The sequence below is a fragment of the Venturia canescens genome, chromosome 11 (genome assembly GCF_019457755.1).
Source record: "Venturia canescens isolate UGA chromosome 11, ASM1945775v1, whole genome shotgun sequence".
Lineage (NCBI taxonomy): Eukaryota > Metazoa > Arthropoda > Insecta > Hymenoptera > Ichneumonidae > Venturia > Venturia canescens.
In genome coordinates, this window is record NC_057431.1 from 16,530,132 (window position 1) to 16,553,947 (window position 23,816).

The following is a 23,816-nucleotide window of genomic DNA, read 5'->3' on the forward strand; positions in this document are numbered from 1 at the left end:
TTTGATTATGTTGGAATTAATGCAATTTAATGTTTTTAGAAAATTTAAATTCGAAAAAAATTTTACAAATCTTGAAAAAACATTATATTAAAGCAAAAACTAATCTGTATCTATTTTTCTAAGTGTCAAAAGAATCAAATAACAAGTAAAAAATAAAAAACCGAAAAATCGGTCTTGAAATCATTTTGGAAACCGATGCCTCATTCTTCTTATTAGATTCGGACAGCTAAATCAACTGAAAAAAATTTCATCTAATTTACGTGCGGCATTAAAATTTATTATATTAATTCGAGGCCAAGTATTTTCTAATGAATTGAAAAAAGTTACCACTTGAATTACGTGCAGCATTAAAATTTATGATATCAATCGGTGGACAAGTATTTTATTAGTAACTCCAAATTTTGACATTATTAAATTCTTCTAAGAAGCTTTTAAATCCAAAAAAATCACATGAAAGCTAGTCATTTCTTACTCTATGGTGGCAGAGACTTATAAGAAAATCGACTCTTCTCAGACTTTCAGGATCCTCTTGTATTATTCACAAAATTCGACGTCGATTGGATCGATACAAATTATGTTTAAATATGTGTTAAAAGTACTTGTCCGGCCCATCACTTTCCGTTTAAATTGTTTATCCAAATAAAAGTCAGGGCTTGTCTAGAACTGATGGATCACAAGTATTCATGCAGAGGGAATTGAGAGAATTATCTCCAAGTAATTTTTACTTAATCAAGAGACTCGGTAGAGTCTCGGGACAAGTACATTGACAGCTCTGTCGTCTGCTGGCCCGAGGCTCTCGCCGAGACTATAATATCTCTGAATAAAACGATTCGTGGTAGTGGGGGTAAAATCGAAATGTTATTTTGTAGAATAATGAAACTCAGGGGTCATTTCGCAACTTGAAAATTGAAGTTTAAGCCAATTATTAAATTCTCTTTCGATTGCGCCCAAAATCAGCATGATCGGTGGCGTAATTGCTGAGAAAAAACTTTGCACAGGCCTAAGATTATGCAAAAGTTACTAACACACTTCTGAACTAGAGGTATCTGTATACGCGTTCTGACCGACACATATAAGAGCATTTTGATGCCCTTTATAGCCAATCCGCACCGAGAAAATACCGATTTCAACCAATCACCGGTTAGAGAACTTCTCGTTGGTCCTGCGTTTGGCTTCACATCGTCGGTTCCGTGGCACATCGTTTCACACAGTTTCACAGTTCACAGTCACATCACTCACAGTCACACGAACTTGTAATCACAGTTTTTACTGAGACTTAACAGTGGTAAATAAAAAAAAATTCGTAATAAGTTTTGGCATAGCCAAGTGCGAGACGTGCGAGCAGCAGCGATGAATTGTTTGTTAATTGAATTGAATCGATGTATGATAGTTTTTCATTGTTAATATATAATAACTGCAGTGCTCCAAATATGTGAACAATGCTAGTGATGGATTATGAAAAAAATGAGAAAGAATACATATGTTTTTCATATTTTTCCCGTGATTCACGTAATAAAATAAATCGATCTTTCCCGTGATTCACGTAATAAAATAAATCGAAATATAACCTCGCTCGACGGTGGATTCCGTTTATATAAAATAAACAAACAATGTGCCAAACATGTGAAGTGTGCTATAGTGTTTCATGGATTATGCGAAAACCAATCATTGTGGAAATACGATCTCTAATTAACAACATCGGTAAGAATACGTATATATTTTTCATTATTCTTTCCCATGAATTAATCAAAATAGCATTAACTATCATTATTTTATAATTTATTTGAGTTTTTAATCTCGCTCGACAGTGGAGTTACATTTCGCTTATTTCTGTTTACTCCTCATGCCCATTGTTGATAAATCATCATTTTTCATATCATCGTTACTTAATTTATCTCATTGTTAACCGAAATCAAAATATATGACCTCATTATCTGGTAGGTTATAACTTCGCTTGCCGGTGAAGTTACATTTTCATCCTTTTATCAGCTACAGCATACATAATTTATATACAAACCTTTTTTTGATCAATCAATTAACATAAAATCTCAACATGGTATCTCACCAAAAATCTACCAAAAATTTAGTCATATTCAGCGGTTCACAAAAAACGATTCTCAATAGTAGTCATTTTGGAACGAAGTGTTTTTCTGACCCAATTTATATTAGGGGTTTGCGATATTATAAATATACATTATTGTGACATAAGCCAGAGTTAGATTTCCTGAATTTGTTTCTATGATGTTGGCAAATTTTCATTTGATCTTGATATACTAATGGTTTTGAAATCATCTAGACCTGTTTAGATATCTCGAGGTTCTGTAGGAAATAATCGATTTTAATCTATTATAATGTCCATTAGATCGAAGAGACCATTCTGATAACTGTTCATTGCATCATAACTCATATGTTTTTTTCTTTTGTAGATATGGAAGAATTTGAAAAAGACGATCTGAAAAACCAACAATGATTGATGATATACTGAGCGAAGCAGTAAGCAAAATAGTACACCGATCCCTTGTTTCGGGGTGAACTCCAGAAAATCCACATTTGTTTGAAGCAGAAGTAGATTTTGACCCACAAATAAAAGCATTTTGGTTTGCAGGTGGACTTGAAACACCCAAATGTGTTAAACTATTGAGACGCACAGCGGCGTATAAAAATTGCAAGAAACTGAATAGAAGACCGGACGATTATCCAGATTCCATGCGACAGAGGTTTCCAGTTCATCGGAGATCCAAATTTTCAATTAAGGAACAACATACCTTTGCCTGAAATAATACTTTTGTCAGAATCAGAAAATCCAGCGTTTGATGTGCTCGTATTATGTGCTTCGAATTATCGGGACGAAAGAAGACAAGGTATTAATATTTCTGGCTTTTGGCCCAGGGATAAAAGTGAATATGGCTTTATTTCTTACCACAATAAAAGCAGAAATTTGATATCTCGATCAGATGTATGATAATATTCCTGATGCTCCCAGAGCTCAAGTTGTTCTGGGCTCGTGGGGATGGCTCTTAGCTCAAGCTTGCAAATTTGGTAATTACTACTTCACGAAATAGTACGTTTTTGCAAGCAATCAAATGTCTTTTGGAGGAATGTGGAGAGAATGTTGCTAGAAAATTTCACAAATACTCTGTTGAATCATAAGCAAACACGAAAAGTCATTTCCTCACCCTAGATAGAGTTGCTAGATGTAGATGCACTTGTGAAAATCTTGTATTATGTCGAGTCTCCTAAATTCACAATATTCGCTTGCTACATTTTTAGAAAGCTTGTTCATCCGTATCTGAATTTTGAAGCTATTGGATGACAATAATTTTTTCAGATAAAAATAAATGAAACATTTAGAGCATTTTTATAAAAATTAAGATTTCTTGAATGAAAAACTGTTGGGATAGAGTACTATTTGACGTAAATACACGAATCGTATTGAAAAATTTTTATGAAACAAATTGAATGTTTCAGTTTTCACTTGTCAGTTAAAGAATCGATGCAGCGATAAAAATTACGTGAGAAAAATAATTATATTAAAAGAAAAAAATCACCTAAACTAGTAGAATCTTTATAGTTAATATTTTGTTATAATTATGGCATTTTTGTAGTAGTTTTTCTTTAATGATACCAGGTGAACACCATTCTCATGCATAGTAGGCACAACGACGAGAATCCTCGACGAAATATCTGCTGGATGTCTGAACCGATGAAGTTGTCTAACAAAATTGAAAATGAATTAGTGCACGGGCTCAACGAAAAAGTTCTCGAGCATCTTATCAAATTTTACGTGAATCAACCACGCGAAAAGAGAAGGCGTGCAAGCAAATAAAGCCCTATCTATAACATGGCGAGGGACTCGTTTTTTTAGTATTGTTGGCGATATGAAAAGGGTCCGGCTCGAAGAAAATTTCAAATATTTGCTAACAGACCTCGTCACAGGTTCGTTCTATTTTTTTTTTTTTCTTAACAAGCTATGTTCCACGTAAAAGTATTGAACGCCCACGTAAAAGAACCAAAATAATATTTTTTCTCGGCAACAAGCTTTTTTCGAACAATTATTCAGAAATCTATAAAAATTAAGCCTTTTCAGAAATTTCGACGACGCTGAAGTTTGCAACGTTCGAGTCCAACGAAATGAACGTAAAAAATATTTACAATTCACGAATTTTTTATGTTACGGAGTGTCGGTGCAACTTGAAAAACTACGTATTGCAAATTCGGCAGGAAACGAAATTGGAGAATTACTGTAATTATTGGAGGGTTTTTGAGATCATTTCGTTGGACTCCAACGTTGCAAACTTCAGCGTCATAAATTTCGTAGGGATTCATATTAAACAATTTATTATTACAACAATGAACGTAATATGTCCTCACGTAAATAATCAATTTTTTTCACAGCAAAGATATGTTGAGTGGTTTATTAACTAAATTTTGTTGATCATTGATGAGTTCTAATGAATATTGTTTTCAAATGAAGGCCCGCACTGGAGATTCACCAGTAGAAGATATATTTATGCGAAGACACAAAACAAGATTTGGCATTCAATCGTATATGCGACGACTTGACGACCACTGTTTGAAGTATATTCCAAGAGCTGTGCGAAGAGACAAGCACAATCCAAAATGGGAAAAGACTTACTATCCATGATAAATAAGGAAATATTTATATGTAGAATTTTTATTTAACCAAACACAAACAAAAACAATTTTAATCATTTTAAAATCTTCCACTATCATCGGACTTAATCCAAATCCAGGAAATTCAAATTGATTGCACTAACTAATACGCTAAGCAGAGACGGTGTTTATAAAAGATATTTTGATTGTTCATCTCTTGTAAATAATTGTTTGTATCGAAGAGGGCGATAAATCATTTATTTTAAAATATTTCCTTGCTCAGGATCTATTGTAACAGTTTGGGTATACTGAGCCCAGTACAATTATTATTTTATCATATACTTTCATTTCAAAATTTTTCCTCTTCGTGTGATTTGCATCGATCCACCTCTGCGTCTCTTGATTTACGGTGAAAAATTTTATAATTATAATCGAGGAAAAGGTTTATTTTTCATTTATCACTTGAATAAAAAATTCTCTTATTTTTCTTTTTCGCATGTTAATTACTTATGTTTCGCTATTTGTGTATTCGTTCAATCGAATTGAATTCAATTTCATTAATCAAATAAAACTAAAACAAAATTGGTTTGCGTTCAAAGATTTTTCATTTCTCAAAGACGCTTAAACGTCTACATTCTATTATCTGTTGTGTATTATTTGTTATCTATTAAGCAACTCGCGATCCGTATTTCGTATTACTTTGTTGTTACTTTCATTTTCGAGAAAAATGATCCAAATTCAAATTCCTCCGAAAAGAAAGAGGAATTCAGAATTTAATGAGATGTAATTTGAAGAAGAAAAATAAACTACTATAGCTGTAGGAAAAAATCTCTATTGCCCTGGAGAAAAACCAAGGCAATGTTTTTTCACTTCCAATTTCGTGAAAAAACGAGTTTTAATTGTGAAATAAATTGGATGTCACAAGCCGATTCATATATCGGCTAACGATCGAGATACTCTCATACTTTTTAGTTCCAAAAAGGCAAAAGAAACTACGATTACAGAAAAAAATCCTCATTGTCCGAGACATAAGCCAAGACAACGTTTTTTTTTCATTTCAAATTCCATGAAAAAATGATCCGGAAATTGAATGTTATGCGACGCGATATCTCGGTTTCAATTCCTCGTGAATCCAGAAGTAACCATTTGAGGATTTGGGGGGTTGAGAGGATAGACCGAAGATCGTTTTTTCAATTTCAAGGATAAGGGGAGTTTCTTTTCTAAGGAGTTAAGTATAATAATTTCAAGGACAAAGGGAGTGTCTTTTTCCAAGTTAGTATTATTATATATAATATAAAAAACTCGTTTGTTGTTGATTCATAATTTTATGCAAATGCGTAAAATTGCATGACATTGAGCGATTATTTTACGCAAAATAAATCAAGTTATTTTATTTACTTGCAAATGTTGAACCGTAAAACCTAAGCTCTCTGTCATGAACCTTAATTCATATCCTTTTCGATTTTAATGGTCACGGTCGCGCAGAGAGAGCCTTATTTTTCGGAATAAAATGATGATGGGGAGTAATCGATAAAAATTATGAAAAAAAAATTTAAGAGACGCGGCAACGCGGCTCGACGCCAAGTATTAAAAGCCTGCATTACGTGAGTCTGCTGCACTCTACTATATGCGAATATGCTGGCTTTTTGGCTTCTATTTAATAACGCAATATTTACAAGAGACTCGGTAGAGTCTAGTAACGATTCGCGGTGGTGGGGGTAAAATCGGCATGTCATTTTGTTCAATTACGAAATTCATGAGTCATTGTATTATTAAATTCTCTTTCGATTGCGCCTAAAATCAGCATGATCAGTGGCGTACATGGGCTTAAAATTATGCACAAGTTACTAAACACATTTTTTGACGTGTCTGTATATAATACCATCAAAGGCCTCATGTCCCTGGGGCTAACTTCACGGCGGTGTCGTGGACTGACGTCACCCAGCACCTCCACCTCGTCGCTATATAACCGTGATAGTTTGAAAAAGGGTTATGTTGTTTTGACAGTGCGAAGATCGGGATGTGTGTATCGTGTGTTGGATGAATTCGTAGTGATCAGTTAATTGTGTCGTTCTATTCTATCGTGAGCTGTTTCTAAACATAGATTTATTTGAATGAAACGACAGATGAAAAAAAAAATTATATTGAAAATGAAGAAAATGGCATCGACGGTCATCTCATCTTCTACGTCAAAAATGTTCTCAATCAACAGATCTAAAATCTGAATCAGACTCCATATGAAAAAACAATTTGTGAAATTCATGTACACTTCGAAAAGTGCATTTCCACTCGTCTGAGGAAAAATCAATTGCGATATTTTGGTGAGAAAAGAAGTGTTCGTACGTTCGAAAAATCAATGCGGCTGATCGATCGACATCGAAAATACACAATTTCGTTCCCAGATTCATACGCACTCAACGTTAAAAAGGTACAATTTTATTCAATAACTAGCCTTCATTCAATAAAATATAAATTTGCAAAAGTTAGAGAAAAAAATCAAAAATAAATCATTGGCTAAAATTTTGAACCTCAAAACTTTTCAATACTTAATAGAATCTATCATATCATACCGAAAGGTCCTAATCCGCTGATTCTGATTCTGTTCATATTTATCATACCAAAGGGTCTTAATCCACTAATTCTGATTCTGTACTCAACATTGAATGTTCTAAATATGATATATGAATGTCCTTTGCAATGATTTATCGGAAGCTGACATTCATTGTGTAGCTGGTTGGAATAGCCGGCCTGACAAATGTATCGTGGCAAAGTATTTTTAAAATCACAATTTTGGTGGTGTTAAACAAATAATAACTCATGAATTTATAGGCTGACATCTACAATGATCGGCAAGTATTGGTGTTTCCGTGCTCAGATACCTTATTCAGTTTATTTATCAAGAAGGGCATAGAAAATTGCTTAATTTTGATCATCTCGCACACCTGGTTATCGATGGCTTGGACTTCATTCTAGGTAAATATTACACTTCGGTGATTTATTCCAATACAAATGTCCTGTGCAATGATTTATTATTGGCAGCGTATACCGATATTCATTGTGTAGGTGGTTGGAATGGTCATTCCAACAAATCTATCGTAAACATCAATTTTCTTGCAAAAGTTAACAAAAATATTTTGTAGAATCTAAGGTACCCATTGAAGAAAGGCCGGATCTTTTGATGCGTATACTAATCACATCAAGCCTGACAGTTCGCTGTTTTTCATTCAAGGAAATGTACAAGATTTTGTACAATTGCGGCAGAATGACATAATCGTGCAAGTTTCTCGATCCAATAACCGCAGACTGATTATTGAATTCAGACAATTCGGATCGATGTTTCAACGGCCTGGTAACCATTTTATTAATCATTTCTCCATAGAAACATACTAGAACATTAAAACCAAAAGTTAAATCATTATTCAATTGGCAGATTGCAGAATTTTCCTGAAGGCCAATTTTTGTTACAATTAAATGTAAAAAGTCTTATATTGGAAGCATGTAGTTCAATATTGTTGGAAACTTTTCAACTTTTTTTATGTTTTGTAATAAAATCAAGCAGTATTTTTACCTTGCACAATATATCAATTCAAATGACCCTGCAAAAGACAAAACAATTGTTTTGTCATTTTCGAATACCGAATTTGAATAAAATTTACAGATGTTGAAAAAATTCTGTCTTTGCTTGCCCGTATGAATCTCAGTGGTTTGGGCGTAATTCTCATATCCCTCCCAGAGTTATCGCAAGTAATTCAGGAAGAAATGATTCAATTAGAGAGTATAGCATATTCTCTAGTTGGAAAAAAATCCAATTTTTACGTTGAATGTGGATTTAAATTTATCTTTAAATAAATTTTAGGTTCTGGAATTAAGCAAGGCTAAAAAAATGAGTACCAGCACAGCCGTTTTGGAGCACTGTGAAAATTCCATAGATCGACTAGTATCGTCTTAGCGAAAACTAGGAGTAACGCAAATTCAGGTAAAAAACTGTCAAAAAAATCCCTTTTTCTGTTAAATAAACAACGTCACTTTAATTCTCACGACGACAGCTATGTAATTAGTGTTCGAATGGCATTTGTTCCTATGAATGGAAATCTAATATTATCAGCTGTTTATTGTCAATTGGGATGAAGATCTTGGCACATTTCTCAAAAGAGCCACATTTCTACTGAATTTTACATAAAAAAAAGTGATATTTTCAAAAATATTGCATTTCGATGGTACAACGTTGCGGAGGATAAGATGTGTTCATTTTGTCTCTTGATTCAACGTGGTTTTCCATTTTCTCAACTGACCATTCGGGAAAAATGAAAAAAATTTGTTTCTATGATTCAACTTCAGTATTTAAAAAAACATTTTTCACATAAAATTTCATATATGTAAGAAAAGTGCGAAAAATCAAATTAAAGAATAATTACATTTTTCTATTTCCCGAGATTATACATTTTCAAGTATTTCCAAATGAGTTATTTCGAAAAAGTTCAAATCCATTTTTTCAACTGAACATTAGGGAGAAATGAAAAAAAATTGTTTCTATAATTGAACTTTTTTGTATTTAATGAAACATTTTTCACATAAAATTTGATATATGTAAGAAAAGTGCGGAAAATCAAATTAAAGAATAACATTTTTTTATTTCCCAGAATTTTATTTTGAAGTATTTCCAAACGAGTTATTTCGATTTAATCCATTTTTTCAACTGATCATAAGGGAAAAATGAAAAATAATTGTTTGTATAATTCAACTTTTTTATTTAAAAAGACATTCTCAACGGTCCAGATCGACGATAACATGCGTCAGAAAACAAAACAATTGTGCTACGGTATGATTTACGGTATGGGGACGAGGACTCTTGCGGAAACTATTGCTATTACCGAACGAGAAGCTAAGATAGTTTTGGAATCATTCATGGGCGCTTTTATCCAGAAATCTGTCAATGGCTAACTCGAGTGATTGAGCAAACTTGTACCGACGGTTACGTAACAACTTTGATGTCACGTCGCAGATTTCTTCCGGCGCTCAAAAAAGAAAAATCCAGTAAAAGATGTAAGGGGCAGCAATTTTTTCATTATGATTTTTTCATGAAATTTGAACAGCTAACAAACATTTTTTCAAAATAATTTCTGTTATATCTGCAGTGTAATATTTAACAGGCGCCAGCATTTCTATGGAGGAAATGTCAGTAAATCAAGTTGAGGCTAAAGAGAATCAGCTTTGATTTGTAGCAGCAATTCCTCATTCCTCAATCTAATTTACCAAAAACTACTTGAGAATAATTGATCGCGGAATGATTTCTCTAATAGCGATTGACCCAAGAAAAGTTCAAAATCAAAATTTCAATTGAATATTCAATTGAATATAATTTTTTAATTCAAATTTACAAACTAAATATATTACTTCCATGAATTTAGTTCTTCTACATATATTGTTTATTCGTTTTAAGTATTAAAGCAGAAGACTAAAAAAAGCAGAGGAACGATAAGGAACGGAGAGATTTCATCAACTTCAACACACAGAATGATTTTTCACTTCACGCGTTGAAAATGAAAAATAATCAAAAACTTTTAGGAACATGATGGATGTTTTCTGTTGCGTTTTGAATTAAACTACACTCAAAGAAAAAAATTAATATACTGAAATGATTAACGGACCACAAATTAAATCTTTCATCACATGTTAGAACTTTCTGAATTTATGCCGGTATATATAATTTTTTCAGTTACTGGATGCAGTGAGATATATATCTAGCAATCGCTGTATTGCTGTATGCACTGAGGTGTACTAGCAATTACTGTATTGTTGTATGCGGTGAGGTATACCAGCAATTGCTGTGTCGCTGTATGCGGTGAGGTATCCCAGCAATCGCTGTATGAGGTGAGAAAAATTGATTAATTTTCAACTATATATATGTGAGTTGGGATTTTAAATAATAGACAGATTGTAATTTTGTTTCTTTTATTAATTGTGACCACCTTGGTCACCCAAGGGGCCTTGACCGCCTGGGCCACCTAGACCACCCGGATTACCTTGGCCTCTTGGGCCACCTTGACCACCCCGACGGCCTGGATTTCTGTGCCATCTGTGGCGCCTGGACCGCATAGCCTCATTGGCAAGATGATCGGCTGAGAGGTGGTGGAGTTGGCTGAGGAACTTCATCTTCAGTGTCTGCCGAACCCTCCACCCTGCTCTTGTACCACGACGTTCTAGAGTAAGAACAAAGAATCAAATTTATTATTGAAAATAAAAAAAAAAAACAAGTATAAATATTGTAATTTTCATTTAGATTGCAATTTTGGTACAAACAAGCAGCCTTTATTACTCACGGTTTGCAGGTCGTCCATCTTGCGGACCAGGTGGTACATCTGGGGCAGGTCTTAGTCCAGGTCGCTGCGGTAGCTCTACTGGTGGTTCTGGTGGTAGTTCCACCAGTGTCTCACCTGGTTCCTCTTCTTCAATTCTTTGTGGTGGTGCTGGAAAATTGTTGGCAGCACCACCAACCAACTCTATCTCGTCACGCTCGATATTTTGTTGCATTGCTTGGAAATAATAAAAAAAAAAAACATTTAATTCAATTTGGGACATTCACGATTTTTACTTGTACGAAAATTTGAGGCTTTGTTCGAAAATCGTGAAGTTTGCAACGTCGGCAATACGCTGAAACTTTACAAGACATCTATCTAAGCAGAGCCTCAAACTTTTGTACGCATTTTTTAACATATATCGCAAAACAATTCGCAGTCAACCACGATATATTAGGTCTGTTCGTGTTGGCTAAACTTTGTGCACTTGCTATATATATACATATATATTATAGTAATGTTGTAACTCACGAAAGTGCATAATAGTGCAGAAAGTTCGTCAGCGCGAACAAACCAATTGTGTGATCTTAATGAACCGGATCGCACTATGATTAGTTCATATAATAAATTCGAAAAAAAAATAAAAAAGATGCACACGTAAAATTTAAAAATATACTTACTACCTTTCGGGATGACTGCAGTGATCGAAATGGTTTTTGGGCGCCAATCGTCATATAACTTGAACTAAAGAAGATTTCTATTTCCATGAGATGGCGTTTCGCATCATGAACACCCACATTCCCGCTAGATGGCAGCGGTAAAGATAGGGGCAAAAGATCTCTGTGCTACTTTTCTGCCTTTACATAAAAGGAATAGGTTTTATTTCTTCGCAAATAATTTATCTATAGAAATAATAAACGAAAAATTGAAAAGTTCAAAAAAATTCAACAAAAATAAAAAATAATCGAAAAAAATTCTGTAAAGAAAAATAAAAAATTTTCAAAAAAATTCATACATATTGGACAAATTGAAAAATGTACTATCCAAGTTACATGCAGTATAAAAATGTATGATATCAATTGGAGGCCAAGTTTTTATTGATAATTTGGAATATTTATCGAACAAATCGGAAACTTTAATTGAAATTCATGATAATTATTTTCAAGAAAAAAGTTAATGAAAAAAAGTCATAACGGAAGTTACGTGCAGTTCTAAAATGTATTATATCAATTCGAGGTCAAGTATTTATCAGTTATTCGAAATATAATCTCCGGCGACCAATGAGCGTTGAGAATCCTTGTCGGGCTCACAACGTTTTATCAAAATTACTAAAAAAATAATGAAAATAAAATCATTAAAAATTCACATGAAAGTCATTCGTTACTTCAACAAGGTACACACTTTAAAGAATCGATTCCCCTCCGACTTTCACGATCTCCTGGTATTATTCACAACATTCAACTTCAATTGGATCGGTACAAATTATGTTCAAATACGTCTTAAACGTACTTGTCCGGCCCATCACTTTTTATTCAAATTGCTCATTCGAAAACAAATTAGGGCTGTTCTATAATGACAAATATAATAAAATGGATAGAAATAAAAATAATATCTCCAAGTAATTTGAACTTGATTGTTCGCAAGTTCGTATAGCAATATCCACTTCTGATTTTCTTCAGTGAACACATACCATTCGGTAAGAACCAATGAAAATGAGAAATAATCAGGCACATTACTAGAAATTTTCGAACCTACTCAGCCATGAAATGTTTTTTTTTCTATAGTCACGTACACATTTTGATAAATATCACTAGTCGAGTACGACACGTGGATTCCTGGAATTTGGAGAAAAATGATTTTGTTGTGAATTATGACTCCATATAATATAAATAGATTAATCAACTTCATCTTTCATTTTCGTTTCATTTTGACTAGAGTGATTCGAAGAAAAATTATTTTCTCGGGAATTACTGTTCGTTAATATTAACACATGCATTAACTTCGTCTTTGATTTGTTTTCGAATGAGCAATTTGAATAAAAAGTGATGGGCCGGACAAGTACGTTTAAGACGTATTTGAACATAATTTGTACCGATCCAATTGAAGTTGAATGTTGTGAATAATACCAGGAGATCGTGAAAGTCGGAGGGGAATCGATTCTTTAAAGTGTGTACCTTGTTGAAGTAACGAATGACTTTCATGTGAATTTTTAATGATTTTATTTTCATTATTTTTTTAGTAATTTTGATAAAACGTTGTGAGCCCGACAAGGATTCTCAACGCTCATTGGTCGCCGGAGATTATATTTCGAATAACTGATAAATACTTGACCTCGAATTGATATAATACATTTTAGAACTGCACGTAACTTCCGTTATGACTTTTTTTCATTAACTTTTTTCTTGAAAATAATTATCATGAATTTCAATTAAAGTTTCCGATTTGTTCGATAAATATTCCAAATTATCAATAAAAACTTGGCCTCCAATTGATATCATACATTTTTATACTGCATGTAACTTGGATAGTACATTTTTCAATTTGTCCAATATGTATGAATTTTTTTGAAAATTTTTTATTTTTCTTTACAGAATTTTTTTCGATTATTTTTTATTTTTGTTGAATTTTTTTGAACTTTTCAATTTTTCGTTTATTATTTCTATAGAATTTTTTTCCTGGTTCTGAGTCTTTTTTCTATGTCATCCAGAAACAAGAGACCATCAATGTACTTGTCCCAACCTTTTTTTCCCTAGGGGAAGTTTATGGTTTGATATCACGCCTTTTTTCTCAAAAGTTCCTCATTTATGTTATGACGGTTATAGGATTTTAGTATAAATTTCTATGAATTATTTGCTTAGTATATTTTTATAGATTTCATTCTCATACGAACAATTTTTATGGGATAATCTTTTTCATGAAATTATCAGCAAGTAAGGGACCATAAATGTACTTTTCCCAATCTTATTTTCCCTCGGTATGATGTTCGGCTTATAAAGTTGGTTTCCACCATAAAAGACCAATTTTTCGTAAAAATTGTAGTGAAAATATTTCGTCACAAGACTGCCCTTGAACTTTGGCGATTTTTTTCCTTATACTCTAATATGTTATGCCTATTAGGAACTCAACAGCATGGAGGAATCCGGGATGATAGGCCCGGGAAATGAATTTCGGTTTATAATGTTAGTTTCCACGTAAAAGACCAATTTTTCTTCAAAATTGGACTGAAAATATTTCGGCACTGGTTTGGTCTTGGACTTTGGTGATTTTTCTCCTTGTCTTCTAATATGTTTTGTCTATTGGGAACCCAAGAGCATGAAGAAATGCGTGTTGTGGGCCGTAATATGATTTTCGGCTTATAACGTTGGTTTCCACGAAATAAGATCTATTTTTCGTAAAAATTGTACTGGAAATATTTCGTTACCGGTCTGTCCTTGGCCTTTGGCGATTTTTTCCAAGTCTTCATACCAAGAAACAACTGACGTAAAGATTTCCTTAATAGAACAGATTTCATTTATCCCTTTTCTTCAAAATTCAAATGAAAGATAGATCAAATTCAAGACACAAAAAATCCAACAGATTTGCCCACTTTGAATGTCGCTTTTGCATTCTGAATCTAGAGATTTCATTTCATCCAAAATGTGCCCCCAATGAAATATATTTCCAAAGTTTGCAAGTGGCCGCTGAGATCCAATTATCCACAGTTTGATAGTTGCTGAAAAAAAGTACCCGAAAACTTCTAACATTTATTATGCCAGAACTCAAAGCAGCAAAAAAAACTAAGCGAACTTAATTCAACAGAGCAACAGAATTCAAAGACGTTTAAGGTACCTGCATTGGTTTTGGAGGAAAACCATTTCAGGGCAATTCAGAAATGAATTTAGAAATTCGAAAACTCCCAATGGAGTAGAAAAAGGAAAATTGAAGTATTTAGAAAAGCGGAAGACTTTTGTGATAAATTTTCTAGATTACATGATACGGTTGGAGGAAATGATTTGAATGATTGGCACACATGCTGCAACACAGAAATATCAAAGTTTGGAAGTATTCGCTGTATATCAGTCATACAAACTTCAATACTATTTGAAAAGGAACACTTAAAACCTTGCCGAACCAAGTTCCATTACATATTACCATAATCAAAGATAAGGGGTGATCCGTCGCATATATATTTATCCACAGAAATTTCAGAGTCAATGTATTCGCAATGCGCAAAGCGCAATGAGCTTCGAAGACAGCAATTTCAAATCTATCCATAAATGAGCAACTGAAGACTTTTATAATCAATTTTTTACTTCATATATATGTTAGAGTTAGAGTCAAAATGTAAAATGAATGGCACAGTATTTAAATTGTATAGTTTGCAGATTTTTGCAGTATTTCAATGATCCGAATTTACAGCATTATAATGAAAAGTTGTCAAAAGTCATGATGTTACATTAAAATGACATAGCGCACATTGCATTCAGCAATTCTGTAAGTTTCTGGGGATGTTGGTAGGCATTATATTTGATCGCATCCAAAACTGAGCAACAGTAGACTTATTCGAATGAATTTTTTTTATAATAATTCCATATTTGTAGTTTGAAAAGTGGAAATACTCAACATACATGTCATTCCATAAGTTTTGTTATCAAAATTTGTGTTTGCATACAGCATTCCCAAGATACGACTTTTCATATCATCAGCAAAATAAGCATCCAAAGACTTTTTGGAAGAAGTTTCAAAATTTATTACTCGACAGACCAGGTGGAAAAAGTATAACAACACTTATATCAACACCAGAAACTGTTTTAAGAATCTGATATACAAAATGTGCGATTGATGATCATAGTCGGAAACCACTTGAATCAGCATGAAGAAATAGTAGAAAATTATAGGACACATATTAGGCAACCAATTAATACTATGTATCGATCCGCTGCAAACCGATGGAGTCAAAACAAGGATCGGAAAGAGCAGAGCCAAACTCAATAGGAAGCAAAATGTGGGAATATTCAAAAATACCGATGACACAAGAAATAAATTAGAAAACATTTATTCGATTGGAGTTTCTTACATTATATATACTAACAGTTCCGTGTGTTCTTGTTTTATTAATTATCAACCATAATATTTCAGATCGCAAAAAGAAAATTTGACGTTATAGGTTGACGAACATTTTTTCTTACAACTTCCAGACCTATTTTTGATAAACTGATTTGCCTTATTTATATTATTCACTAACTATGCGAACGTTTGCTACATTTGTCCCACACTTCGTAACGTCAAACCCCGGCCGGTTCGTTACCACACAGCTATCAAAGGAAACTCGTATATATGACCTACATTATTACACATGATATGTAATCACGCAACTGATGATATATTTACACTGGACAATATTCCGCGAACTCTGGTTTAATTGAAAGATTATCTCAGTTGACACTTATTTCCAATCGAACGAAATAATGAAATCTTGAAAAGTTTCGTTGACATATATGAATCGCGCATTTTTTTATATGTTTTATTTGCACACACAGATCACAGTCTACATTTACGCGGCCGCTTTTATACCGGTTTAGTATACCACAAGTTTTAACAAAATATACATTAACCAATTTTCACTAACCATTTTCATTTATTAATTAGAGTCCGCACACAACAGCACTTTGGGGATCATAACCTCACCTGTCAAAATGACGTTCAGTACGAAAACAAGTCTCGGGTGGTTTCGGATGTGCGTATCGATGTATTGATATCATATAACCTATTTACAAATGATATATGATAAACTTATTTTCAGTCAAACGAATTAATGAAATCTTAAAAAGTTTCGTCGACATGCACCGCGTATTTTTTTATTTTATTCTTTTTCACACACAGACCACAGACTACATTTACGCGACTGCTTTTATACCGGTTTAGTTTAGCATTCCACAGGTTTTAGTACTATGCACTTCGTTAGATGACGAAAGTTTTTTTTATTTATCCCACACGCATTTCATAATGTCAAAACTCCGTTTTTTTATACGATGATCGAAAACTGACGCGTGGTTTATATATATATATATAATATAATATCCATCTGAGCGCGGTCGGGGTACGACTCAAAAGTTAGAAGGCCTAAAATGGTGAACAGGCATTCTGTATAACGCATATATAGATATACACAGAGTGCCTGTTCGCTATTTTAGGCCTTCTAACACTTGAGCCTCACCCGCGGTCGGCCTAGCAGCTGGAGGAGCCGACATCGTTGAGCCAATCAGAATGCGTAGAGGCAACAACTCTACTACCACTAACTACGTCAAAACGCGTATACGTATACGTCGAACTCGTGATGTGTCAGTAACTTTTGCATAATCTTGAGCCCGTGCAAAGTTTTTTCTCAGCAATTACGCCACCGATCGTGTTGATTTTGGGCGCAATCGAAAGAGAATTTCTTAATTAGCTGAAAGTTCAATTTTCAAAGCCTCAGATGACTCATAACTTCGGTAATTCAAAAAAATCACTTGCCAATTTTACCCCCACCACGGCGAATCGTTTTATTCAGAGAAAGTATACTCGGCGAGAGCCTCGGGCCAGCAGACGACAGGGCTGTCAATGTACTTGTCCCGAGACTCTACCGAGTCTCTTGATAACTTTTTTTATATCGTGATATAATTTTATTTCTTCGTGAATAATTCATAACTTTTTTTTATATCGTGCGATTCAGAGGAAATTACTGTCGGTCGGTAACGAGTAGTCTGTAAATGTCAGACAACGGCGGGAACTCCCCGGTTTCACTCGGTCACATATTTCCTCGTTTGTTTTTTATTGTTCAATCGTTCGGTTAATCGAAAATCTTTTTAAACTTTATTGAAAATTTAAAAAAAACAATTGTAATCTTATCCATGATATCAGCACTAGTCACCTAACGGCGCTGCGGTTGTTTCTGACAGCAACACAAATTTTGCCCTGCTTTTGCGACGTTTTTAGTTTTCAACATTAACTACGATCAATGTATTATTGATTTATTGAAAATTAAAAAAAAAAAACAATTGTTCTAATCTTATCCATGATATCAGCACTAGTCACCTATCGGCGCTGCGGTTGTTTTTGACAGCAACCCAAAATTTGCTCTCCTTTTGTGACTTTTTCAGTTTTCAACATAAACTATGATCGAAAATATGTTTTTAGAATAATATTCTTTGTCAAACGTTTCCGCGTCGATTAATCTCGATTTTGGGGTTAATTTCCATGAATTTCTAATTTCAATTATTAATGTTAATATTATCAAACAAACACTCCGATTTAACTAAAAACAAACAATTAGCTTTGAAAACAGAATGGAAAAATCGGAATAGAGCACCAAAGTTGAATAGTTTGGCTACCCAACTCCAGCGCACAAACTCAACTCAACCCAATTGTAGTTCCACTGCATAGAACAAAAAACATTTTTTTTTTTTACATAATTCATCCATGAATGAAGTTGATTGGTTATCCGTTGAAGTTTGTTGGAATTCTTTGTTTTTCACTTCATTATTTTGAATGAATAGCTGCTTTTATCCTGAGTCCCCTCAATCTGATGCTAGTTGTACATGTTCGATACGTAGCCGCTTATCGGAAAAAATCCGAACTAATATGAAGAGTCCGTGCGAGTAGAAGTTTTATGCCATGGTTAATTTGATTGTTATAACATTCAGTGTTCACAACTCATGTAAACATTTTCCTTCTTTTCGTGAATTATAATATTCCTCATTTTTGTTGAAATAATCCTCAGTTTTTTCTTCTTTAGACGCCAGTGAGTAGTGATAAGTGCTTTTCGTCCCTATATAGGCTTCAATTCGTCATTGTGTATGGTTTTGGATCATATTGTGTATGGTTTTGGATGGATGATTCGTAGGTATCTTTTCTCTTTTTTCGAAATTAAATTCTGTAGGGTTTCATAATCTGATACGAAAAAATAAAAGTGATTCTTATCAACCAATGGATTAACGAAATTTTATAGACAATCATAGAATGTCATAGAATTGAACAAACATTACGGAAATAATTTTCTTCTTTATTTTATGAAAACCGTTCCCTTATATAGAAAAAGTAATTCAAATAAAAAAGGATTTTGTACGCACTGTCCAAGCTAATGGCAAAATTGATTTGTTCAAATGGATTTATATGTAATTTCTCTATCTTTATGTCTAAATATGTGGGAATTACTCATTCGCAGGTAATCTGACCTAGGCACTAAAATAATATCTAGGAAGGAAAAGTAAAGGTGTTTAAATCATACATCGACTTTCAATAAAATCAATTCCTTCGCAGATCAGCAAAGGTAATATATTTTTTCTTTTAAACTTGATTAAATAATAAACGAAAAATTGAAAAGTTCAAAAAAATTCAACAAAAATAAAAAACAATCGAAAAAATTCTGTAAAGAAAAATAAAAAAATTTCAAAAAAATTCATAAATATTGAAGACATTGAAAAATGTACTATCCAAGTTACATGTAGTATAAAAATGTATGATATCAATTGGAGGCCAAGTTTTTATTGATAATTTGGAATATTTATCCAACAAATTGAAAACTTTAATGAAATTCATGATAATTATTTTCACGAAAAGAGTTAATGAAAAAAAAAGTCATAACGGAAGTTACGTGCAGTACTAAAATGTATTATATCAATTCGAGGTCAAGTATTTATCAGTTATTCGAAATATAATCTCCGGCGACAAATGAGCGTTGAGAATCCTTGTCGGGCTCACAACATTTTATCAAAATTACTAAAAAATTAATGGAAATAAAATCATTAAAAATTCACATGAAAGTCATTCGTTACTTCAACAAGGTACACACTTTAAAGAATCGATTCCCCTCCGACTTTCAGGATCCCCTGGTATTATTCACAACATTCAACTTCGATTGGATCGGTACAAATTATGTTCAAATACGTCTTAAACGTACTTGTCCGGCCCATCACTTTTTATTCAAATTGCTCATTCGAAAACAAATCAAAAACGAAGTTAATGCATGTGTTAATATTAAGAAACAGTAATTCCCGAGAAAATAATTTTCCTTCGAATCGCTCTTGTCAAAATGAAACGAAAATGAAAGATAAAGTTGATTAATCTATATTATATGGTGTCATAATTCACAACAAAATCATTTTTCTCCAAATTCCAGGAATCCACGTGTCGTACTCGACTAGTGATATTTTTCAAAATGTGTACGTGACTATAGAAAAAAAAAACATTTCATGGCTTAGTAGGTTCGAAAATTTCTAGTAATGTGCCTGGATATTTCTCATTTTCATTGGTTCTTACCGAATGGTATGTGTTCACTGAAGAAAATGAGAAGTGGATATTGCTATACGAACTTGCGAACAATCAAGTTCAAATTACTTGGAGATATTGTTTTTATTTCCATCCATTTTATTATATTTGTCATTATAGAACAGCCCTGATTTGTTTTCGAATGAGCAATTTGAATAAAAAGTGATGGGCCGGACAAGTACGTTTAAGACGTATTTGAACATAATTTGTACCGATCCAATCGAAGTTGAATGTTGTGAATAATACCAGGGGATCCTGAAAGTCGGAGGGGAATCGATTCTTTAAAGTGTGTACCTTGTTGAAGTAACGAATGACTTTCATGTGAATTTTTAATGATTTTATTTCCATTAATTTTTTAGTAATTTTGATAAAATGTTGTGAGCCCGACAAGGATTCTCAACGCTCATTTGTCGCCGGAGATTATATTTCGAATAACTGATAAATACTTGACCTCGAATTGATATAATACATTTTAGTACTGCACGTAACTTCCGTTATGACTTTTTTTTTCATTAACTCTTTTCGTGAAAATAATTATCATGAATTTCATTAAAGTTTTCAATTTGTTGGATAAATATTCCAAATTATCAATAAAAACTTGGCCTCCAATTGATATCATACATTTTTATACTACATGTAACTTGGATAGTACATTTTTCAATGTCTTCAATATTTATGAATTTTTTTGAAATTTTTTTATTTTTCTTTACAGAATTTTTTCGATTGTTTTTTATTTTTGTTGAATTTTTTTGAACTTTTCAATTTTTCGTTTATTATTTTTATAGAATTTTTTTCCTGGTTCTAAATTTTTTTTCTATGCCATCCAGAAACAAGAGACCATCAATGTACTTGTCCCAACCTTTTTTTCCCTAGGGGAAGTTTATGGTTTGATATCACGCCTTTTTTCTCAAAAGTTCCTCCTTTATGTTATGATGGTTATAGGATTTTAGTATAAATTTCTATGAATTATTTGCTTAGTACATTTTTATAGATTCCATTCTCATACGAACATTTTTTATGGGATAATCTTTTTCATGAAATTATCAGCAAATAAGGGACCATCAATGTACTTTTCTCAATCTTATTTTCCCTAGGTATGATGTTCGGCTTATAAAGTTGGTTTCCACCATAAAAGACCAATTTTTCGTAAAAATTGTAGTGAAAATATTCCGTCACAAGTCTGCCCTTGAACTTTGGCGATTTTTTTCCTTATACTCTAATATGTTATGCCTATTAGAAACTCAACAGCATGGAGGAATCCGGGATGAGGCCCGAGAAATGAATTTCGGTTTATAATGTTGGTTTCCACGTAAAAGACCAATTTTTCTTCAAAATTGTACTGAAAATATTTCGGCACTGGTTTGGTCTTGGACTTTGGTGATTTTTCTCCTTGTCTTCTAATATGTTTTGTCTATTGGGAATCCAAGAGCATGAAGAAATGCGTGTTATGGGCCATAATATTATAACGTTGGTTTCCACGAAATAAGATCTATTTTTCGTTAAAATTGTACTGAAAATATTTCGTCACAGGTCTGTCTTTGGACTTTGGCGATTTTTTTCCTTGTACTCTAATATGTTTCGTCTATTTGGAATCCAAGAGCATGGAGAAAAGTGTGTTGCGGGCCGAGATATGATTTTCGGCCTATAACGTTGGTTTCCACGAACAACAACAAATTTCTCGTCAACATTGTACAGAAAATATTCCGTCACAGGTCTGTCCATGGAGTTGGGCTATTTTTTTTCTTCTACTCTAATTTGCTATGCTTATTGGGAACCCAAGAGAATGGTAGAAAGCGGGTTGGGGGCCGAGATATCATTTTCGGCTTATAACGTTGGTTTCCACGAAAAAGGACCTATTTTTCGTCAAAATTGTACTGGAAATATTTCGGCACGTTGGTTTCCGCGACAAAAGATCTATTTTTCGTCAAAATTGTACTGAAAATATTTCGTCACCTGTCTGTCCTTGGCCTTTGGCGATTTTTTCCAAGTCTTCATACCAAGAAAGAACTGATGTAAAGATTTCCTTAATAGAACAGATTTTATTTATCCCTTTTCTTCAAAATTCAAATGAAAGATAGATCAAATTCAAGACACGAAAAATCCAAAAGATTTGCCCACTTTAAATGTCGCTTTTGTATTCTGAATCTAGAGATTTCATTTCATCCAAAACGTGCCCTCAATGAAATATATTTCCAAAGTTTGCAAGTGGCCGCTGAGGTCCAATTATCCACAGTTTGATAGTTGCTGAAAAAAAGTACCCGAAAACTTCTAACATTTATTATGCCAGAACTCAAAGCAGCAAAAAAAACTAAGCGAACTTAATTCAACAAAGCAACAGAATTGAAAGACGTTTAAGGTACCTGCATTGGTTTTGGAGGAAAACCATTTCAGGACAATTCAAAAATGAATTTAGAAATTCGAAAACTCACAATGGAGTAGAAAAAGGAAAATTGAAGTATCTAGAAAAGCGGAAGACTTTTGTGATGAATTTTATAGATTACATGATACGGTTGGAGTAAATGATTTGAATGATTGGCACACATGCTGCAACACAGAAATATCAAAGTTTGGAAGTATTCGCTGTATATCAGTCATACAAACTTCAATACTATTTGAAAAGGAACACTTAAAAACTTGCCGAACCAAGTTCCCTTACATATTACCATAATCAAAGATAAGGGGTGATCCGTCGCATATATATTTATCCACAGAAATTTCAGAGTTCGCAGGTATCTGCTGCGGTTCAATGTATGTGCGCAATGAGCTTCGAAGACAGCAATTTCAAATCTATCCATAAATGAGCAACTGAAGTTTTTTATAATCAATTTTTTACTTCATACAGATGTTACAGTTAGAGTCAAAATGTAAAATGAATGGCACAGTATTTAAATTGTATAGTTTGCAGATTTTTGCAGTATTTTAATGATCCGAATCTACAGCATTATAATGAAAAGTTGTCAAAAGTCATGATGTTACATTAAAATGATATAGCGCACATTGCATTCAGCAATTCTGTAAGTTTCTGGGGATGTTGGTAGGCATCATATTTGATCGCATCCAAAACTGAGCAACAGTAGACTTATCGGAATGAATTTTTTTTATAATAATTCCATATTTGTAGTTTGCAAAGTGGAAATACTCAACATACATGTCATTCTATAAGTTTTGTTATCAAAATTTGTGTTTGCATACCTCATTCCTAAGATACGACTTTTCATATCATTAGCAAAAAAAGCATCCAAAGGCTTTCTGGAAAAGTTTCCAAATTTATCACTCGACAGACCTAATGGGAAAAGAATAACTACACACTATACCAAGACCAGATTTTTTTTTGAAAATCTGATTTACAAAATGTGCAATTCAAGATCATGGTTAGAAACCTCTCGAATCATGTTACCACAATCATCATGAAAGAGTAGAAAATCATAGAACACATATTAGGGAACGAATTAATAATATGAATCGATCCGCTGCAAACTGAGCGGGTGAAAACAAGGATCGGAGAGGGCAGAGCCAAACTGAATATCAAGCAAAATATGGGGATGTTTAAAAATAATGACGACACAAGAAATAAATTAGAAAACATTTATTCAATTAAAGTTTCTAATATCATTCTAAAAG

General features: G+C 33.2%; 2 long non-coding RNA genes across 2 annotated transcripts; both read left to right on the plus strand.

Annotated features, from left to right (window-relative positions):
• The first annotated feature begins 6,891 nt into the window (after positions 1-6,891).
• Positions 6,892-7,949, plus strand: LOC122418186 (uncharacterized). Its single transcript, XR_006262463.1, has 3 exons — positions 6,892-7,042; positions 7,444-7,587; positions 7,755-7,949. It is a non-coding gene; the product is annotated as an uncharacterized lncRNA (long non-coding RNA).
• A 529-nt stretch (positions 7,950-8,478) lies between these two features.
• On the plus strand, positions 8,479-9,820 carry LOC122418185 (uncharacterized). Its single transcript, XR_006262462.1, has 3 exons — positions 8,479-8,590; positions 9,373-9,657; positions 9,750-9,820. It is a non-coding gene; the product is annotated as an uncharacterized lncRNA (long non-coding RNA).
• The last annotated feature ends 13,996 nt before the right edge of the window (positions 9,821-23,816 follow it).